Source organism: Poecilia formosa, unplaced genomic scaffold (genome assembly GCF_000485575.1).
Source record: "Poecilia formosa unplaced genomic scaffold, Poecilia_formosa-5.1.2 Scaffold153, whole genome shotgun sequence".
NCBI lineage: Eukaryota > Metazoa > Chordata > Actinopteri > Cyprinodontiformes > Poeciliidae > Poecilia > Poecilia formosa.
In genome coordinates, this window is record NW_006800092.1 from 1341066 (window position 1) to 1359201 (window position 18136).

Sequence of the window (18136 nt, forward strand, 5' to 3'; positions counted from 1 at the left end):
CACATGGGCACAAAATAATGGCTACAAGTCCAGTTAACTAATTTTAAAATCAGGCATTAATCAATGTTTTGCTAGAATCTACCTGTGATGCATGTGGCTAGAGTCAGCGTAAAGTCCTGACTGAATGAAAATCATTATAACCTATTTATCTCACGGTAACGAAGAACAGCTGAAAACTTACCAGGTTTATCATCTGCGGTAGCAATTTGGCTTCAACTCCTCCCCTTGTCATTTCTATATTCTTTGCACGAAATGTTGAATAAACATTAATGTTGTTTCCACATATCTCCGATGTCCGCTGGACTTCGGGTTGCGCTGTGTCAGCTGTTTGGGATTCCCCTCCGTAATTTCCCCTCAGAAAGCACGGAGGAGAATCCGGGCTTTCTGATTGGCTACCCGTCACATTCAACAGGCTGCGTTAAGCTCTCAGTCGGGGAAAACCACTGATTCAGATCGGAGCGGCCACGACGATCCACCGTAACTCACCACACACCGCAGGATGATCGGTTACGAAATCACCAGCGACAATCTTAGATCAGCCAACATTCTAAGATTGTGATAAGGAGAAAATAGGGGGAAAAAATCGTGTAGTATGAACTACTGCATTAGGTAGTCGGATGTGCCCGTCTTCTCTATTTAAGTCTCGTGATTACTGAAGGGCAATACAGTATACAGATTTCATAATCTGCACTCTTTTGGTTGAATGCAATATTTATTTCCCCTTTGGCTTTATGTTGTTTAGTTTTAATTCAAGTACGTTTTTTGTTAATGGAGACTGAGAATCCATTTTATTTTTGTTTTGTTTATTTAGTTTATCAGTTCCAGTGTTATGTGTTCTTTTTGAAAATAAAGTGTATCTATCTGTGACAGGAAATCGCATGCATTATTAGTCATTTCCATTAGTGTCAAAAGGTCTTGAAACAATATTATCGTTTATCGCAATAATTTTTTAGACAACCATCCAGCAAAATTTGTTATCGTGACAGGCCTAGCCAAGACTTATGCGAGTTCATTTCAAACACCGAAGCCCTTCGTTTAAATCAGTAAGTATGTTTATATGTGCCGATACTTACTGATTTAAATATAGCAATATAACAAAGAGTTAATTTGAAGATTATAAATATAAGCACTTAAAAAGGGACCAAGTAAATACCACAAATTATATGTGCTGCTAAAGATGAAACTTCATATACTGACAAAACTGATTGTGATTACCTTACAATCTACTTTTTTTTTTTCTTATGCCACCTTTGAACAATGTGCCCACATTTATTGCTGAGATCTGATGTCTCAGATATACAGAATAAATAAAAACCTAATGGGGCCATTAAGGTCAGTTGAGGTCCATCCAGCTGGCCAAACGCATCATCTATATGCAAATTGTGAACAAAAGATGGCTGAACTATAGGATCCTCATAACAATTGTGTACAAGAAGTCATTTGTGATTGCAATATTGCATACACCGATATTAAAATGTAGATTGAATTTAATATATTGTGCGACTCTAATCATGACAATAGAGTTTACAAACATCCAAACTATGCCAGGCAAAAAATTAATTAAAATATTGTGTTTGCTACTTTGATTAATGTTTGCATTTGATAACCTTTACAACTCTTGCATTTAATTATATGCTGAACTAGCTCAAGAGTCACACGTCCTACACCAGGGGTGTCATTCTAATTACTAAATTAAACATGTGGAATAAAAGCAAAGCTATACATTTAAAAAGATACACAACTAACTGTGGTGTACCATTTAATATTTCACTAGAAATATTAAACAATATCCAATAAAATATAAATAACATGAGTCACTTCCCACTTGCTTTTGTGTCTGAGAGCAGCTCTGAACTTGTTAGCAGCACAGACACTGCGGCATGAGCTCCACAAAAAAAAAAAGAAAAAAGAAGAAGAAGAGGGCTGTGCCCCAGCTGTCTTTCACATGAAGACAAGACTTGCATCTTCAGAACCTTGTTAGTTCTGTAAAAAGGCCACAGACTGCTAAGGAATATTAAGCAGCTGAATCTGTTGAAAATAAAAAGGATTTTGGAAGAGAGTGGGAAGCCTCTAAAAGGCTTTGATGGTATATATCGCTCAATCTTCAGCAGATATGATGGAATGAAAAAATAAAGGCAGCTGAACAAAGAAGCTCTGGGGACAGAGGAGAGGCAAGGGGTTATTCTTCTCCCCTCTGTTCTGCATATGCATATATCATTATCTGTCAATCAGAGAGGCTTCCTCCTGAAATGTCAAATTCTCACTGAAAAGCGATCCAGCCGGCCAGAAATAGAAACAACTAGTGAGAAGTAGAGCATCGCAGTGTTTAGGGGCTGTTTTTTCTCCCCCACTCGGACACACTCCGTTTCTCAGTAGTAGCTATTTGCAGTGTAAAAATATTGAAAAAAAAGAAGAAGAAGAAGAAGAAGAAGAAGAAAAAGAAGAAAAAAAACAACAGAGAATTATTAATAAGAGTCCAAACCTATATCGCATCTCATAACTCATCAGAGCATTCTTAAAGGAAGCAGCCTGAGATTTAAACTGTGGTTTAACGTTGTAATGTAAAGATGCAAAAGTTTTTAAATCTTCCCGATTTGTGTACTTCCCTCCCTGACCTGGAAACAGAAATGAGGAAGCAGGTCGACTAAATCAGGCAGGTAATTCTCCCTGGATGTTACATTGCCACTGAAAAGCTTTGAATCCGAGTAAATATGTTGACAACTAGTGGGGATGTTAATGGGTCGGTAGACAAATTAATATTTAGTTTTTGTACACAACAGTAAAAGATGAGTCCTCATTGTTTTATAACTCAACCCCTTAGGCTGCCCAAGATCCACAACTATGTGCACTCACACTAGCAAAAGAAGGCTTTGGAAAAAAAAGCTAAATAATATGATTAAATGCTATCCTAGTCACTCTAAGTTTACACTCTCACCAACTCTGTTTTGTTATTGTCTTCTTCAGCAACTCAGAGAGATAATAGGAGTGGGTCGCAGATCACAAGACAGCGAGAAGGCATTTAAGGCAAGGTCTTGGGAGAGTATCAACCTATAAAGGTAAAAAACTAAATAAAACCTGTTAATCAATATTTATGCATTTCAAGTAGTTCCTGAGAGACACTTTAATGCTGAATTAAAAATGTCCAGAAAGCTAAACAAATCTGGATAAGTGATCGCCATGTAGATCACATTCAAATATGGCCATAGTAACTGGATCAAAAATAACCAAGAATTAATGTGGGGAGTATGCCCAGCTGTCTTAGCGGAGCTTACAAGTCAGGGCCTGAAAAGCCTTTTTATTAAAAAGGAATGGAGGAAATAAGCTAATTTTGATATAGTATTTTGTTGTTTTTTTTAGTTTCTACGTGCCTATCTTACATAAACAAGCTGACTTGTTAACGGCACTCTTGTTGGGACCGCTAAATTTACCCTTATTTTGCATGTCCTACTCCAATCACACTTCAGCTCGACAACCCTGCCCCCACTTCTACAACACCTGCTGTTTTCCAAAAGGGTCACTTCAAATCTAGTCTTCAGGGAAGAAAAAAGAAAAACACCCACAATTTTTGAGACAGCTAAGGTTAGAAAAAGAAGAAGGCCACAGTGAGATTTTTATGTAAAGCACTTTGACACACCCAGCTAAAGAATTCAGGAGAAATGTCAAGAGTCTGTAAGCCATTTGGTAACAAGGCTGAACATGTGAGGCCAAGGAGAAGAGAGCTGTTGAGAGGAAGAGCCCTGAAGTGATTTTTGTCTCTTTCAAAACTGACCTCGTCTCTACTTTATTCTGCAACTTTTCCTGGTCTCTCCAAGCAAATTATATCTCCCATCAGGGCTGCACCGTACTGCCAATCTGTGGCCGTCTCCCCTGAATGTAATTGCCGTTTGTCTTTCTGCAGCTTGCAAGCCATTTCCATTTCCTTCACTTCACCTCACATGACATGCATTATTTCTGCAGCAATGAAATGCTCTGGCAATGAAAACATCGTACTATTGATTGGTTCTGAATTTCTCGTCTGAAATATGTCGTCTTCCTGCTTTGTAGATTTGTATAAAAAAAAAAAAAAAAAGCTACTGCCAGTTTGACGGACTTCAGAAGTCTATCAATTTGTAGCCGAGTTTGTAACCCAGAGTGTCCATGTGGCTTGGCTTTCACACCTCTGTCACTGTCCAAATGTCCACTGGAACCATTTCAGAAGGAGGGTATCTGAGGAAATCAGTGTGTGTGTGTGTATCAATGCCAGGATTAGTTGCATTTTATCTGATCACTGCAGAACATGGCTATGATTACATTTAGATTAGAGTTAAATTGGTAACAGTCTTAATGCCAAGTAGATTACAACTAATATAGATCTAGAAAGAATGAACATATAAGTTCTTTTATATAATCCTTTTGTTGTCTGATGCATAAAGGCACAAATATTCAAACACAATCTCAATGACGACATCCAGTTGGCTGCGTCACAATAATAGACCATCCAACAAACACAGAGCAGCTGTTATGGATATGTAAAGGAATGTGGTTATTCCTAGCGACTGTGTCTGTTTGGTGGACGCACCATTACAACCCACTGCATTGCACAGTTCAGTGGGAAACTAGAACTCAGTTAAATACTGTTTTATGTTTTAAAGTACTGCAAATTATAATTAGATACAATATAAGCTGCTGCAGAAAATGTTATGGTTTTCGCTTCTCATGGATCGTAGGTGAGCTCTTGTTGTTTTTCACGTAGGAACTTAGCAAACCAAGACCTTTTTTATTGCTTGAAGACAGAATTGCAACTTGGGATGCCTCTCACTCAAAACATGAAAAATATCAAGGTCTAGACAACAAACAAACTCATTAATACACTTGGTAGACGTCTTAATGGAGCAACAGTGATCTAGGTTTGACCCACATATTCCAATTCATTATTCCAACACAAAACAGAACATAAGTGCCAATTTCAAGCATCTTTTTTTCCTAACCTAATGATCACTGATCAGATCCGATAAAAGAAAAATAGCCTCGATCCAATCCCTGGTCAAGAGGTGCATTTGTATTTGAAATTATTGAAAAATCCTTCCAGTAACATATTAATATGAATTTCCAGATCAATTTTATTTTCTGTTTGCCAAAACATTATTGTTTATTAATAAAGATAAATATATTTAGATACAAGTCCATCCTGCTACAATAGTCGATGCAGGACTTTCAATGCTGAGGTGAAAGGTGGATGATGATTATACAGAAAAGAGATAAAGATGTGAGAAAAGCCACATCTTGTTGGTTGTTCAGCAATAACTGGGTACAAGTTAGCTGTATATCTTCATTTATAAACTTAAGCTCCATTATTTTTCTAAATACTCCAGCAGCCTTTAAGAAGCTAAAACTAAAACAAGTCCAAGGTGAGGTCATGCAGTTCTCAAATGAATGCCAGCAACCACAATGATAACCTCTGACTTTTTTTTAACACTTAAGAAAACATACATCACATGTGTGAAGACCACAAACTCAAAAGCTCTCAAATCAAAAGTTGAGAATTGCTTAGTTGCGTTAAAAAGCTGAAAAAAAAAAAAATTTCAAGTTGTCACCAGAAAGCATTAATTTACATTTTCCTTGTGTCATTGTTCTGCAGTCCACATAATCAGCATGTTCTGCAAGATAAAATCTAGAGTAGCCAAAAAGAAAGGCTGTTGCAGAAAGACAATTTACAGCTCAAGCAAAAAGGCCAGTAGGTTCCGATATCCTTGCTTTCATACAGCAGCAGTGTTGACTGCTAAGCAATACGAGTGCACTGTCTTACTGCGAATGCTTTTCTAATTTTCTGGTAATAATAGAATGAGTGAGATAATGAGTGAGAAGACATAAGCTGACCAGTAAGCCAAGGCTGAAATCCTCTTTGGCCTGCCAGCTCATTAGCAGGCATTGCTGAAATTACAAAAAAGATGTGCTTCTCATTTGTTTGTAGAATAAGAATAGAAAGACGGAGAGGTTTGCTCAGGGCAACACGGTTTATACCCTAGAACTGCTTGGTAAGAACTAGCACCGGTATGTTGATTCAGTGAGATGGATCGAAAGTCATACTGATGCTAGGGGTCAAAGGAAGGAGCAGTATGCATCTTTGAAGGGTGAAATCCAAGAAGAAGAAAACATTTAATTATGTATTTGTTGGAGAGTTTCTTCTTGGAACGAAATAAGTTTTCAAGTTTGCAACTAGAGAAGGCCACGTTTTTTTCCTGCCCAACTTGTCATATGTGTGAGGTTTGCTTTAACACGCAAAGAGCAAGACTAGTGAAACTTCCTGGATCGAAGGTCATAATGACAAATCACTGAAACAAAAGAAAAAAAAATCATTGTGAAACCATCAATAAATATCAAGGTATTTAAAGATATGAACAAATTACATTACTGTGTTTTCAGAGGTACAATCAGGCCTCTGAAAACACAGTAAATCAACTATTAAATGCAGTTGATTTACTAAAGCAAATGGAAGTGACTTATTGAAGGGAAACGTGGATATTTTGGTCACTTATTCGTTTCTGAAATGTTTATTTACTCTTTAATGGATAATGAGGAACAAGTCAGTTGGAAATATTGTCATTTTTTTAATCAAGTTTCACACCATCTTTGCCTAATTATTTTAACAACAGATACTGTTCAAAGGAAACACAAACTATGTTTTCTATTCTTAAATATTTAAGAAAACTATAGCTAAACCCCCCTAAAAAAAAAACAACCCGACTAATAACTGAGCGCACAATGTTTACCAAAATAAGAACAGCAATGCCGGTCAGGTACAAACATGATTTAAATCATCCTTAGCTTAATTCCTTACGAGACTCAAAATGCCTTCAAAGTGTTTTGACCCTTTATAGTGGCGCAGGTGTAATTTGGTATTATAATGAAGGCAGAATAACCTACTTTGTCAGCAACAATTAACAATTGCGGTGCGACAATTAGTTGCCGACAGAAGAAGGACATTAAAGATAAATCCGCAGATGGTAGTTTTTTAATTTGGTTGCTGTTGTTTTTGTGGTAGCCATTTATTTACCAAGTGAATATTCCCGTGGCACAAAGAAAGATGCGCAATCAACTATCTGTAGACTAAGAAAAGCTGATGAAGCAAGTGAATTAGTTGCAGATAATACCACTGGGACATCTTCCCAGCTTAGAAGTGAAACTGAAAAAATAAAATAAAATAAATAAATAACTCTTTTGAGCCTAGTATGTCCAGCAAATCCAATAAGACTTAACAGGACTCTTGAGCCAAGGTCGCACCTCATGCCCTAAAATAAGGAAAACTTCATTTGCAAGCCTAATCAAGTGTGAATGTCATAGGGGCACTGCAGTCGAGGGTCGTAGAAGGATCATTTTGTTCAGGGAAGAGGAATGAGACGTCTTGAGACTGCCAGTTTTGCAATATTGAACAGTGCTGGGCTGTAATGACGGCTATTAAAACAATTATCTAAGAAAGCCTTCGTTCACACTGGGTGGTAATAGCGGATGGCGGTTATGAGTGTGAATGTGAAATAGTAGTCGAGGGAACGCTACACAACTTTATTGCACCAAGCTATTCAATTATCGAATTGAATAGCTTGGTGCTTATATATAAAATGAACTTATATATAAACACTAAAGTTCTTGTAAGGTTAAATATTTACTTCAGCTTTTTTGTTCTTGCCTTAAAAATAGCAACACAAGACACTTGGGTTTTTCTTTGAGAAGTTCTGCTTAAGTCTTCTTCCCAGCTTTGACATAAAGTATTCAGCTGTCATTAATGTTTGAAGATGTTTACTTCACTGTTTCTCGTGCAGGCTGACAAACACCAATAGTTACATACAGTGAAACTGGATCGTTACCAATTAAGTATAAAATAACACGCTCAAACTGACTGCGACCTCAGAAACAAGCAGAATTCCTTTCCAGACCCATTAGTGGTGTCTTTTAAAGAAAATCTTGCAGCTTGACTGGAGCATCTGAATTGAAAGTTACCATATCACACCAACAGTCCAAGAACAAGTCCTGGATTTAACAAAGAAAATAGGTGGGAGACTCCCACTTATTAAAACTCCAGGGCTGATTGTGTTTCAGCAGGCAACAAATTACATAATCTAACCGATGCAAGAAGCTTCTACATCTGAAGACGTATCCTGTTGTTGTGGAGAAGATGTTAATCTATTTCAGAAAGGTCACGTTATTCCCACATGCCTCAAGCAAAGAAAACATCTATGAAATTGAGGAAAGAAAATTAGGTCAACAACCATCCAAAGTATTATTAAAAACTGTATGGGGAGCTTTGACGTTCATGGAAGAAATGTGGTTTGGAGAATGATCTCGGATGATTGTGATCGGCATTCATTTAAACATTTTGAGAAATCAAAATAAAAACAACACAATTCACAGCTACGTTCAGTGGTACAAAATAAAGGCATTTCCACATGCACAGTGCAAAGGGAACTCATGGGATTTGAGCGATGTAGTCTGAAGCAAACCACTGATTAGTGAAGATAGTCAGAGGAAAAGGCTTTAGTCTGTTAGCAAGCACAAAGTTTGGACTGTCTAGCAATAGTAGAAGGTTTGATAAGTCCAGATTCATCACCCTGCTCAAGAATGATGTGCACATCAGGGTTAGAACTGGAATAGATGAGGTCATGCACCTTCATGCGTAGGGCCTCCTGTAAAAGACTGTGGGGGCAGTGCTATGATCAGAAGTTGCTGAGTTTGTCATGTCAAAGTTCAGCAAGATTATGTGCCCGAAGAAGGAGGTTATTCCATCAATGGAGGTTTTTTTGAGACACGTACACATAGGAGTATCTTTCACAAAACATTTCTGTCATAACCTTGTAAAGACGAATCACTTCTGGGCTCCCTTTGCCTAGTTGTAAGTCAAAAGTGATTATGGTGTTGTCCTGCACAGCTGTTAGTTTTCAAAGGACAAACCGATAGACTGGGACAGCAGAAGCAGTTATGATCTTTGACGTCAACATTAGGGATATATCGGGATGTTGGCTGGTAGCACAAACCATTTATTATCACTACATCATTTCGTCTTGTGGAAGTCAGCTCATGCAGGCCTTTGACGACCTTGCTTGGATGTGTGTAACAAAGGCAGCCTGGCATCAAACCACCTTTGCTGTCTTGATTCGTTCATTCTGTCTTCATTCATGGAAACGTCAGACATGTATCTTAATCTTGCCTTGAGTGTCTTGTGAAATATTGAGTGGCCACCAAATAGTCCAGACTCCACTGTGAACCTTTGAAATGTTCTAGAGAGGAAACTGCACAGTAACCATCTCTACAAGACCTTCACAAAAAATCCATGCAAGAAGGTAATGGTAGGAAACGCTGCAACATCTCCAAAGCTGCCAATAATACAACAGCAAATGTGTGGCTTAAAGCTAAAGATGGTCCGACGGAAAAACAGAGTGTGTGTATATTTGGCCTGTTAGTTGGACTCTGCCCACCCACACTGAATTTATGGTTTTAGTGTCCGAGATTCGATGAAATAAAAGAACCAGGCGAAAGTGGTTTAACCGATGTTAATACAAATATTTAATAATGATATCACAATCACATTTTTCTGGTATTTTATAGCTCTAATGCAGTGGTCCTTAACCTTTTTTGAGGTACCGAACCCACCAGTTTCATATGCGCATTCACTGAACCCTTCTGTAGTGATAAATAAAACATTATGTTTTTTTTCCCCCAAATTCAAGACATAGGGGTGACCCAACTAGTGTCTAGTTGGGTCACCCCAAGATCACCAAGTCTTCTTAAAAGGTAGAGTCTAGAGTTGAACAGTTCTTCAAAATACAGTCAGTGTTTTCAGCAAAGTTGAGCTGACTGTCCAGGAACGACCCAAGGTATTTCAAATTTGCCACAGTTTCAACAGGTTGGCCATCAAGAGAAACTGGAACCACTTTAAGGTCTTGTTTAGATCATTTAATTAGCTCTACATTCTTAAGAGAATGAAAAATGAATAATAAATAACAAAGACTGTGGTATTCTGATATAGGAATGCAATTATATTAGTTGTGTTACCACCCCCACGCCACTAGAGGCAGTAGCAACCCTGAAAAGATGCGACTAAGGAGCAGATTTAGAAGTACACCGAAAGCTACAGAATTTGGTAAAAATTTTGAGCTTTGCTGAAGTAATTAAAGACACAAGTTCAAATCCATGCTGAGAGTGGAGCTCCTTCAATCAGTGCTAATCTGCAGCACTGATTGGCGAAGCAATGAAACGTGATCCTCTGCAGCAAGTGATGGCAAAGCGGGGCGTCATCACGACTTTACACAAGGGTGTCTTTACCTCCGCGGCAGAGGCTACGCCGAACCCCTGAGACCGACTCATCGAACCCCTGAGGTTCGATCGAACCCAGGTTAAGAACCACTGCTCTAATGTGCACACAACTATTGTAGTTTAATTGGACCTACGCCAATTTAAACTCGACAGTACTTCAGGCGTTTAAACTGCTTTGAATACCAGTTTTAATTGTTCATATTTATTTCAAATGCCACGGGTCATAATGTTTTCACTCTTTTTTTGACACCTTTAAAAAAATGTTTTATGCAATCACCTTGGTGAAAGAAACTGATCATTTGTGAACTAAATAATACAATTTGCTTGTAAATTCAGTATAAAAGCAGTGGCACCCCATTATTTCTTACTGCCAGTCACAGAGCACAGCAGAAAAATCAAGAGTAATTTACATATTTTTTATAGCACTGCAGGAACATGCTCCATTTCACATTTTTATAGAAAAGTCCGCATCCAAAGAGCATAAATAGATCTCTCTCTGTGTGGACCTGAAGCAAATATGGAGAGAGTTTACTCAATTCTTTAGAGTTCTCACACCCTCGCACCGTCATTGTTCTCTTCCCAAAGGCTGTTGCTAAACAACACCACAAACAGCAAATTAGGGAAATACAAGAGAATAGTATAGTCTCAAAATCCTTGATGAGAAAAAGAGATTTCTTAAATATAGTCAGTTTTAATAGGGATATTTTGGTCTAATGTAATACCGGCATCTGGATGTTAAGCAGTCATTTTATAGTTAACAGCACTGTCAGGCTAATGTCTCCCTTAAGGTCATTTATGTCTTCCACATATATGCAACCCATGCTCCCAACCCTATTTTACTGAGGTGTTAACAGTCGAGTAAGCAAAACCCAGAGTAATAACGGAAGCCATTTTGAGAGTAAGGCCAAGATGAAAGACACAAAAATCTCAATGTAAAATTAAAAACCACAAGAAAAACATCAGTAAAAATGCTCTTAACACAAACTTAACATGAAGTAACACAGGTTGATAGATTCTTTTCAGGTTGCATTCTGAAAGAGAATAATGCTACAGAACATTACTGAATCAGATGTGTGGTTAGTCCAGGATTCATGTTGGCTTAGGACAAAAGACAAAGTCAAAAGTGCTCCAAACATAATCATGAGCCAGCCAAGCAGAACAACTCCCTGTAGAGTTTTTCAACTTCTTCAAAATCCAGTTGGGAGCTACCAGCTCCTAATCTTTAGCTACATATGTAATCCAAAATGTGTGTTAAGATGTATTTTTCACAAATACTTGTTTCTCTGAAAACCCAAGAGCAAATTGGATAATGATTCAATACCATTACTCGTGTCTGCATGCCTGAGAGCAACTGAGGCCACTTCCTTTGTTGTAAATGATGGTTGGTATTTAATAGTGGAGAGGGGTTTAGTGGAGAGTGCCTGGGGGAGGGATGTGACTCCAAGGTATGCAAACATAAGCCGTTTGTGTGCTTGCTTTTGAAGCAGGCTGTGTTAGCTGTACTGTGGGGGTCAGAGGACAAGAGCAACATTAGTATCCCACAGAAATGAGCTCTAACCACCTCAAACAACTCCAAAAAAAAGCATTGAACTGAAACACAGAGACTAAAAGATGATAAATATGCTGCAATGAAGATTTGCCCAAATACATCAAACCTTTTTCTGCCAGAGAAAATAGTACAACGGTAATTAATTTGCTTTTTAATTTGTGTGAACATTATTTCTACAATGGGAGGAGTTTGTAGATATTTCTTTCTTTCTTTATCTTCCCGCTGCTCTCAATTTCAAGTTGGCCAAGCCAGAAGGATGCTGCTGCTGCTTCAACCTCAGGATTGTTTTTGAACTGCGTTATAACTTGATGTAATTGCACTGAAGGTGATTAAGTTAAATGTAAATCTAACTGCATTGGATTAAGTTTTAATTGGAATATATTGGATGAGACATCCATGTTCAACTCCACACCATGCTTATGATGCTTCAAATTTCATTACTGTTAGAAAAATCAAGTCTATTGAATTTAAGAAAAATAAACAAGTCTTATATTTATCTCAGAATTAGATTTTTAAATCAAAAGTTTAACAAAGACAAAAAAACAAGAAATAAGGAACTCCATCTACTAAACTATACCACCTGTAGGGTTGCCGAAGTGCTGGTGCCGATTGCCGTTCATTAGCTGAGATCAAGGATTTAAGAATTTAATTTTAAGATAATCCAACTCATGTATTCCCTAATGATTAACTGAGAAAGAAAATTAAAACATTTAGCAATACTGTAATAACTGTACTCTGCTGATGGTTCTTCAAAGAAAGTTTTATTTTTTTAATGTGTTTGTATAAACTGATCAAATAGCTAGCAGCCAAATATGAAGCTGTAATAATGACTAACTGAACTGATATTACTGAAAAAGGGAGGATTCATAGTTTCAAAACCTCTTGGTGTCTCTTCGTGAACCGGGACTTGGTTAACCCGAGCTTCCAGGGAAGGAGTCATCACGAGGGGGCTGATCAGCCAATCAGAGGAAGACTTGTGGGTAATTTTAAACTGCATTGTTTTATTTTGTTTTTATCTCCTTGTAATTGTTCAGAAGTTTGAAAGTGCTTTATAAAATTATTATTAGGAGTAGTAGTAGTGGTAGTAGTACTAGTGTTATCACAATATAGGCGTTTCATATCAATCAACATTGATGATTGTCGATACTGATAATTATCGATTCATATTTTTGAAATACTGAAACTGGTGACATGCCTCTTATCCACAGTTTCCCTCCACGTCATTGTTTTTTTAAGCAGTTATGAGGCACAGTGGTGAGACCTGACACGGCTGCTGCACAATTTACTCAACAGGTTGTTGCTAGGTAACCACAGAGTGAGTGAGCTAGTTGTTGATGCCACCAACCTTGCTTAGCAAGCTGAGAGAAGTTGAGCAGCTAAACCCTTTCCTCTGCCTACACCTCCCAGAATGCCATGCAGTTCTGGATCTGAGTTCAGTGACTATTCTATATATTGAATATTCTATCAGATGTATTATCTATTGATATTGACCACGTGTTTACAGCAATACATATTGTTATTGACTTATTGTCCAATCCTATTATCTAGTACTCTAGACATAATACAATTTATTGACTGAGGCTTTCACTGTGCTATTTTTTTAAGTTAATCCTACCATGGAATAAGGGACAACATTCAACAAAACATTTTAATAAGCCATTTATAAAGTTGCTACTAATTGAAGACTTATTTTAGCTTTCAGGACTTCTAGATGTGCAAATAGCATAGTCTTATAATGTTCTTTATGCATCTGGTGGGCATCTTCATGCATACAATAACGAGAAAGCTTTTAGATTCTTCATATTTTGGCTATTCTGCGACAGCAAGAACCCTTTGAAAAGACCACAACAAAAGCAGCAAAGGTCAAATCTGAGTTTCTATAGCCTTGAAAGCACTTGAAAAACGCTTAATTGGAAAAAAAAAAAAAAACGCTAAATCACTAGCTGCTGTTAATAATTTAGAGATACATTCAACATATCCGAACCAGAATTCAAAAAGTTAACAGTAAACATGTTTGTTTTTCGGGCTGAGAACTTTAAGCCTCGAGCTACAAGCATGTGCAGGCTGGAGTAAAGCTTGCAGTGACTCAGTAGTCTGGCAAAGAGAAAAAAAAAACTGCTTCAGCAACTTCAAAATGGTCCCCAAATTGTTGATATGACTATACTTGCTGAGATGCACACAAAAGGGAACACATTTTCTTTTAAAGGCAACTGAGCTACACAAACTGAACACCTAACAAAGACAGATGTACTCACAGAGAGAGAGAGAGAAATACAGTGCAGAGAAATAAAGCAGCAATTCGATTGCCTCTTGGCTCACATTTTATCCCACTAATGGCACATAAGAGCAGAAAAATGAGAGGAATCCAGTACAAAACATTGTTACCACCCTGACAGTTTTCTCCACCACGCTCCTCAATGTTTCAAGAGAGAGCTTCAGCTACAAGGACACTTGACTGTCCATGCAGAGTGCTACAGTGTGTTGACTAAAGGCACTCAGAAGTGCCTGAAAAACCTTTAGGAGTGACATGCGTCAACACCAAATCAAAGTACCAGATTGAAACTTGGCACAAAGAGCAGGCAGATTTAATATTCATCGGAAAGGACGTAAAAAAAAAAAAAAAAAGTTGATTTAGAACCAACTTTACAATGAGGTTTAGAAATAGTGAAAATGTGAAAGGTATTCAATTAGACATGAGTCTTTTCTGTGAGTCAATGAATCTAAAACTTTGGTTTATTTATTTATTTATTTATTTTTCAAACTATATGACAAAACATACAAAAGGGAAGGTTGATGAAAAAGGAAAGGCAAAAATTAAGCTTTTAGTATTTGTCTTTGATGCCCACGTCCAGGAGGAGGGTAACATAGAGCTTCATGGGGTTTTGAATCAAACACAAATAAAAAGAAAAATCACAGCAGATTGCCATACTATATCTAAGAAAGGTTGGATTGCTTTTTCCAGGTACTTGTATGGATTTCAAAGCTTCAAACAATTAATCATCTTCTCCTCGCAACCACAGTAAAATCTGGTCCAAGCAGTTCACCTACACACACTCGGTTTGTGGTGCGACATAATGCATTCTGCCTTCTATAAGGATTTCTCATTAACTCACTGACTAATTAGCAAGATGCCAGCTTCTGTCAGCGTTACTGCAATCTGCCACTGCTCAGAAATAGCACAAATACACACTGCGGGTTGAGGTTTTGTTTTTTTTGTCAAACAAATCTCAGGATGCCATTACAAAGCATGGAAACTCTGTTTCTAATAGCTGTAACTAATCAACAACTATTTGTTACTTACTGCACTGTCTGCTTTCACGGGCGGTTCCACTTGGTTTTTGGAAACTGTTACCGTCAGCATAGAAGTGCCTGAATCAATAGATATTTGGAATTTAAATAGAGTAAAAATATATTTAAAGGACTCCTAATTATTGTCCAAGTTTAAATAGTCATGTATTCGGTTTGCAGCTCAGGGTGACACATTTTTTAATTCATTAGATCACAACATTGTAACCAGAAAGTTAAAGTGAACTTAATATTGCATCTAAGCAGACCACTGTGATTGCAATATTAATCCAATATTGCAAAAATGCTTTAAAGTCCAAAAACTGGTTTCATAAAGTAAAAACAGTGACAGTAAGCCGATTTCTTTCAAGCTAAATACAGTTTAAAACATTTATTTACACTGACAATTTAAAATGTATTCTACACTGATTCTCGGCAATTTTGTAGTTTGTGACATTTTATCGATGGTTTTTGAAATTTCTAACGTGTCTCATTTTGGAAAGTTGCTGAAATAAAAAAAATAACCACAACCAGTAATCCTTTTGAAAAATTAAATATCAAAGCTTCCAACAAAAATAATCGACATTAAATTATATTTTAAAGACTAACAGACTTAGTTGTCTTGGGTTGTTTCCCTATGGAGTCCAAATTTGTAAATATGACATTTCTGCACTGCAAAATAAAAGATCAACCCAAAAATCTTGTTACTTTAAGAAAACCTAACAGCTGCAAAGTGAACACCCAGCTCTTGCCGTTTTGTTGGCTCAATGCGAGTGTAAAAAAGAGCTGACCAACTTTGATGCAAGCAAGTCATTACGGCTAGATAAATGTGTGCGAGTGTCCTTGAAATAACAAAGCTAGCGGTTTGCTACCAATAAGCAGTGGTGAGTGGCTCCCGGCAGTGGTCTGCACTGGGATAAATGAACCCGACACAGTGTCAAGTTTGATCTGCTGTGGCTGCACCTCCAAACTTACAGGGCTTTAAGGATCCGCTGATAATAGCCTGATTCCTGATCATGATGCTGCGAGGCCCGTCCGAGGTCCAGCAGCATCCGAGTCGGTGCAGGACAAGCAGCGCTTTGAGCACGCATTAGCCAGCCAATGCCTCGACTGTGCACGTGATGGTCGCACATAAAAAAAAATTAAAAAAATTAAAAGATTAAACGAGGAGGAAAATCTGTAAATTAAGCGGTTATTTTCGGCTTCTTTCTCCACTTCCCTCGCGATTACTGCTGGGTAATTGTGCTGATTAAACTATTAAACTAATGAATTTTGCCCTCATTTTTTCAAGGTTTTCATAAAATTCTAACATGTTTATTTCAAAATGGTGGTATTTTGCATTTTAGAGACACTAATGCGTGATTGCATGAAATATGTAAAGCACTTGTTGAGAATATGATAAAATGTTTATTTCTTTTGATACATTAATAATGTGAGACTGGCTGCTGCTATGGAAATGTGACTTTTACATCTCATAATAAAACTTTCTCTTATTAAAACATACTGAACAGCTTTTCAAACCGTATTTTAATCACAAATTTAGTTGAATTAATGACGCATAGCGCACTACTCACTATTCACCAACACTTCTCCCATCAGAGCCCTCTAAAAACTGAAGGCCAATTTAACAGAAGAGCTATCTCTCTCTGCTAAACCAATGTAGTGAAAAACTCTGGGTTGCATAAATTTGAAAGCAAACTGGACTTTCACCGGAGTCAAACTATGAAATGATGGTATAAGACTGTAAAGGATGAGAAATGTTTACTGATCTGACAAAACAGATCTGCTCATATTGTCTGCAACTGTTGCCAAATGTATTATTTGCTCTCGCACAGTTTTTATTTACCTCCTTTTTCTTAAATTTCACAATTTAACATAAGCACGTTTTATTTTCCTTCACTTTGGAAATTTTAAATGCAGTTTTCCTTTTGGCTAACCAATCTGAGACAGAGTGTGTGCCAAGTCTTGAATAATAAAAGTTACCAGCTGTCAAAAAAGGACACCATAAAGAAAATCACGTTAAAAAATTATTATTTGCCCAAAACATCAGCTTTAAAATCTGTATCTGCAGTGACTAGTGCCCATTTCCAGCAGTCAGTGGATAAGAGATGTCAATCCATCTTGGGGCAACATAGCAAAAAAAGCAGGACAAACAACTATAAATGTACACAAAAGTGAAACTTATGGACACCATTAAATCTAATGTGCATATTTTTGGGCTGTAAGTAAAGACAGGAGTGTCTGGAAAGGATGTACTCACATGGCAAGACTAAAACAAAAGCTTATCCAGTAGATACTCTCAAAGACTCTGATCCAAACTGAACTGCAAGTGAACCTGGACTCACCCTGCAGCCTGTTTTCACGGCACCGTCAGCAGAGGTTCAACCGGCAGCCATGCGGGAGAGACCTGAGCCCAGCACAGCATGCGGCTGCACCAGCAGTCATTAATAATTACTACCTTCAAAGCAAACTTTCTAGTTTATGAAAAGGGCGAAAAATTCAAAACAAGCTTTGCTCATACACAATTATTTTGGATCACAAGGCAAACAAATTAATAGCATAGTTATCTGAAAGAATTTTTGAAACTGAGGGGGAAATAAAATAAACAACATTGGCCTAAGACCTAGGCAGATGTCTTAATGCTTAAAAAAAAAAAACTCCAGCAGATCAAGTTTTGTTTTAGGTGGCTGATTTTAAGTTTGTATTTGAAGAGATATTGTTTTACAAAAGGGATTGTTACCCTCATTTGAAAAAAGATGTCATACTTTTATTACTACAAAAAATGTTATAACTGGTAGGTCATTTTTTTCCCCGTTAAAAATATTGAAACTGTTCGCTTTAAAACTATTGTTTTGGAGGTGTTCACTTTGGAAAATTATATTTTTTTTTTTAAAAAAGACCTAAATAATTAGATTTTTATTATGCATAAGTACATACAGTGTAATTTCCTCTGCTGGTAAATTTTAAGCAACTTGAATAAAAGTCAGTATTTTTCCAATACTTTTGACCTTATCTACA

General features: G+C 37.2%; 1 protein-coding gene across 7 annotated transcripts in view; it reads right to left on the reverse strand.

Annotated features, from left to right (window-relative positions):
* glceb (glucuronic acid epimerase b) overlaps positions 1-18136 on the reverse strand; it is a 69177-nt gene that overhangs the window by 49916 nt on the left and 1125 nt on the right. For 2 of the 7 annotated variants that reach the window (XM_016677321.1, XM_016677320.1), the window contains exon 2: positions 2936-3048. The exons of 4 other annotated variants lie outside the window; for them this stretch is intronic. The gene's annotated coding sequence lies outside the window, so the exon portion shown is untranslated. Of the gene's footprint in view, positions 1-2935; positions 3049-16093; positions 16229-18136 lie in introns of all 7 variants that reach the window. One more of the 7 variants, XM_007563984.2, reaches the window with a different exon arrangement.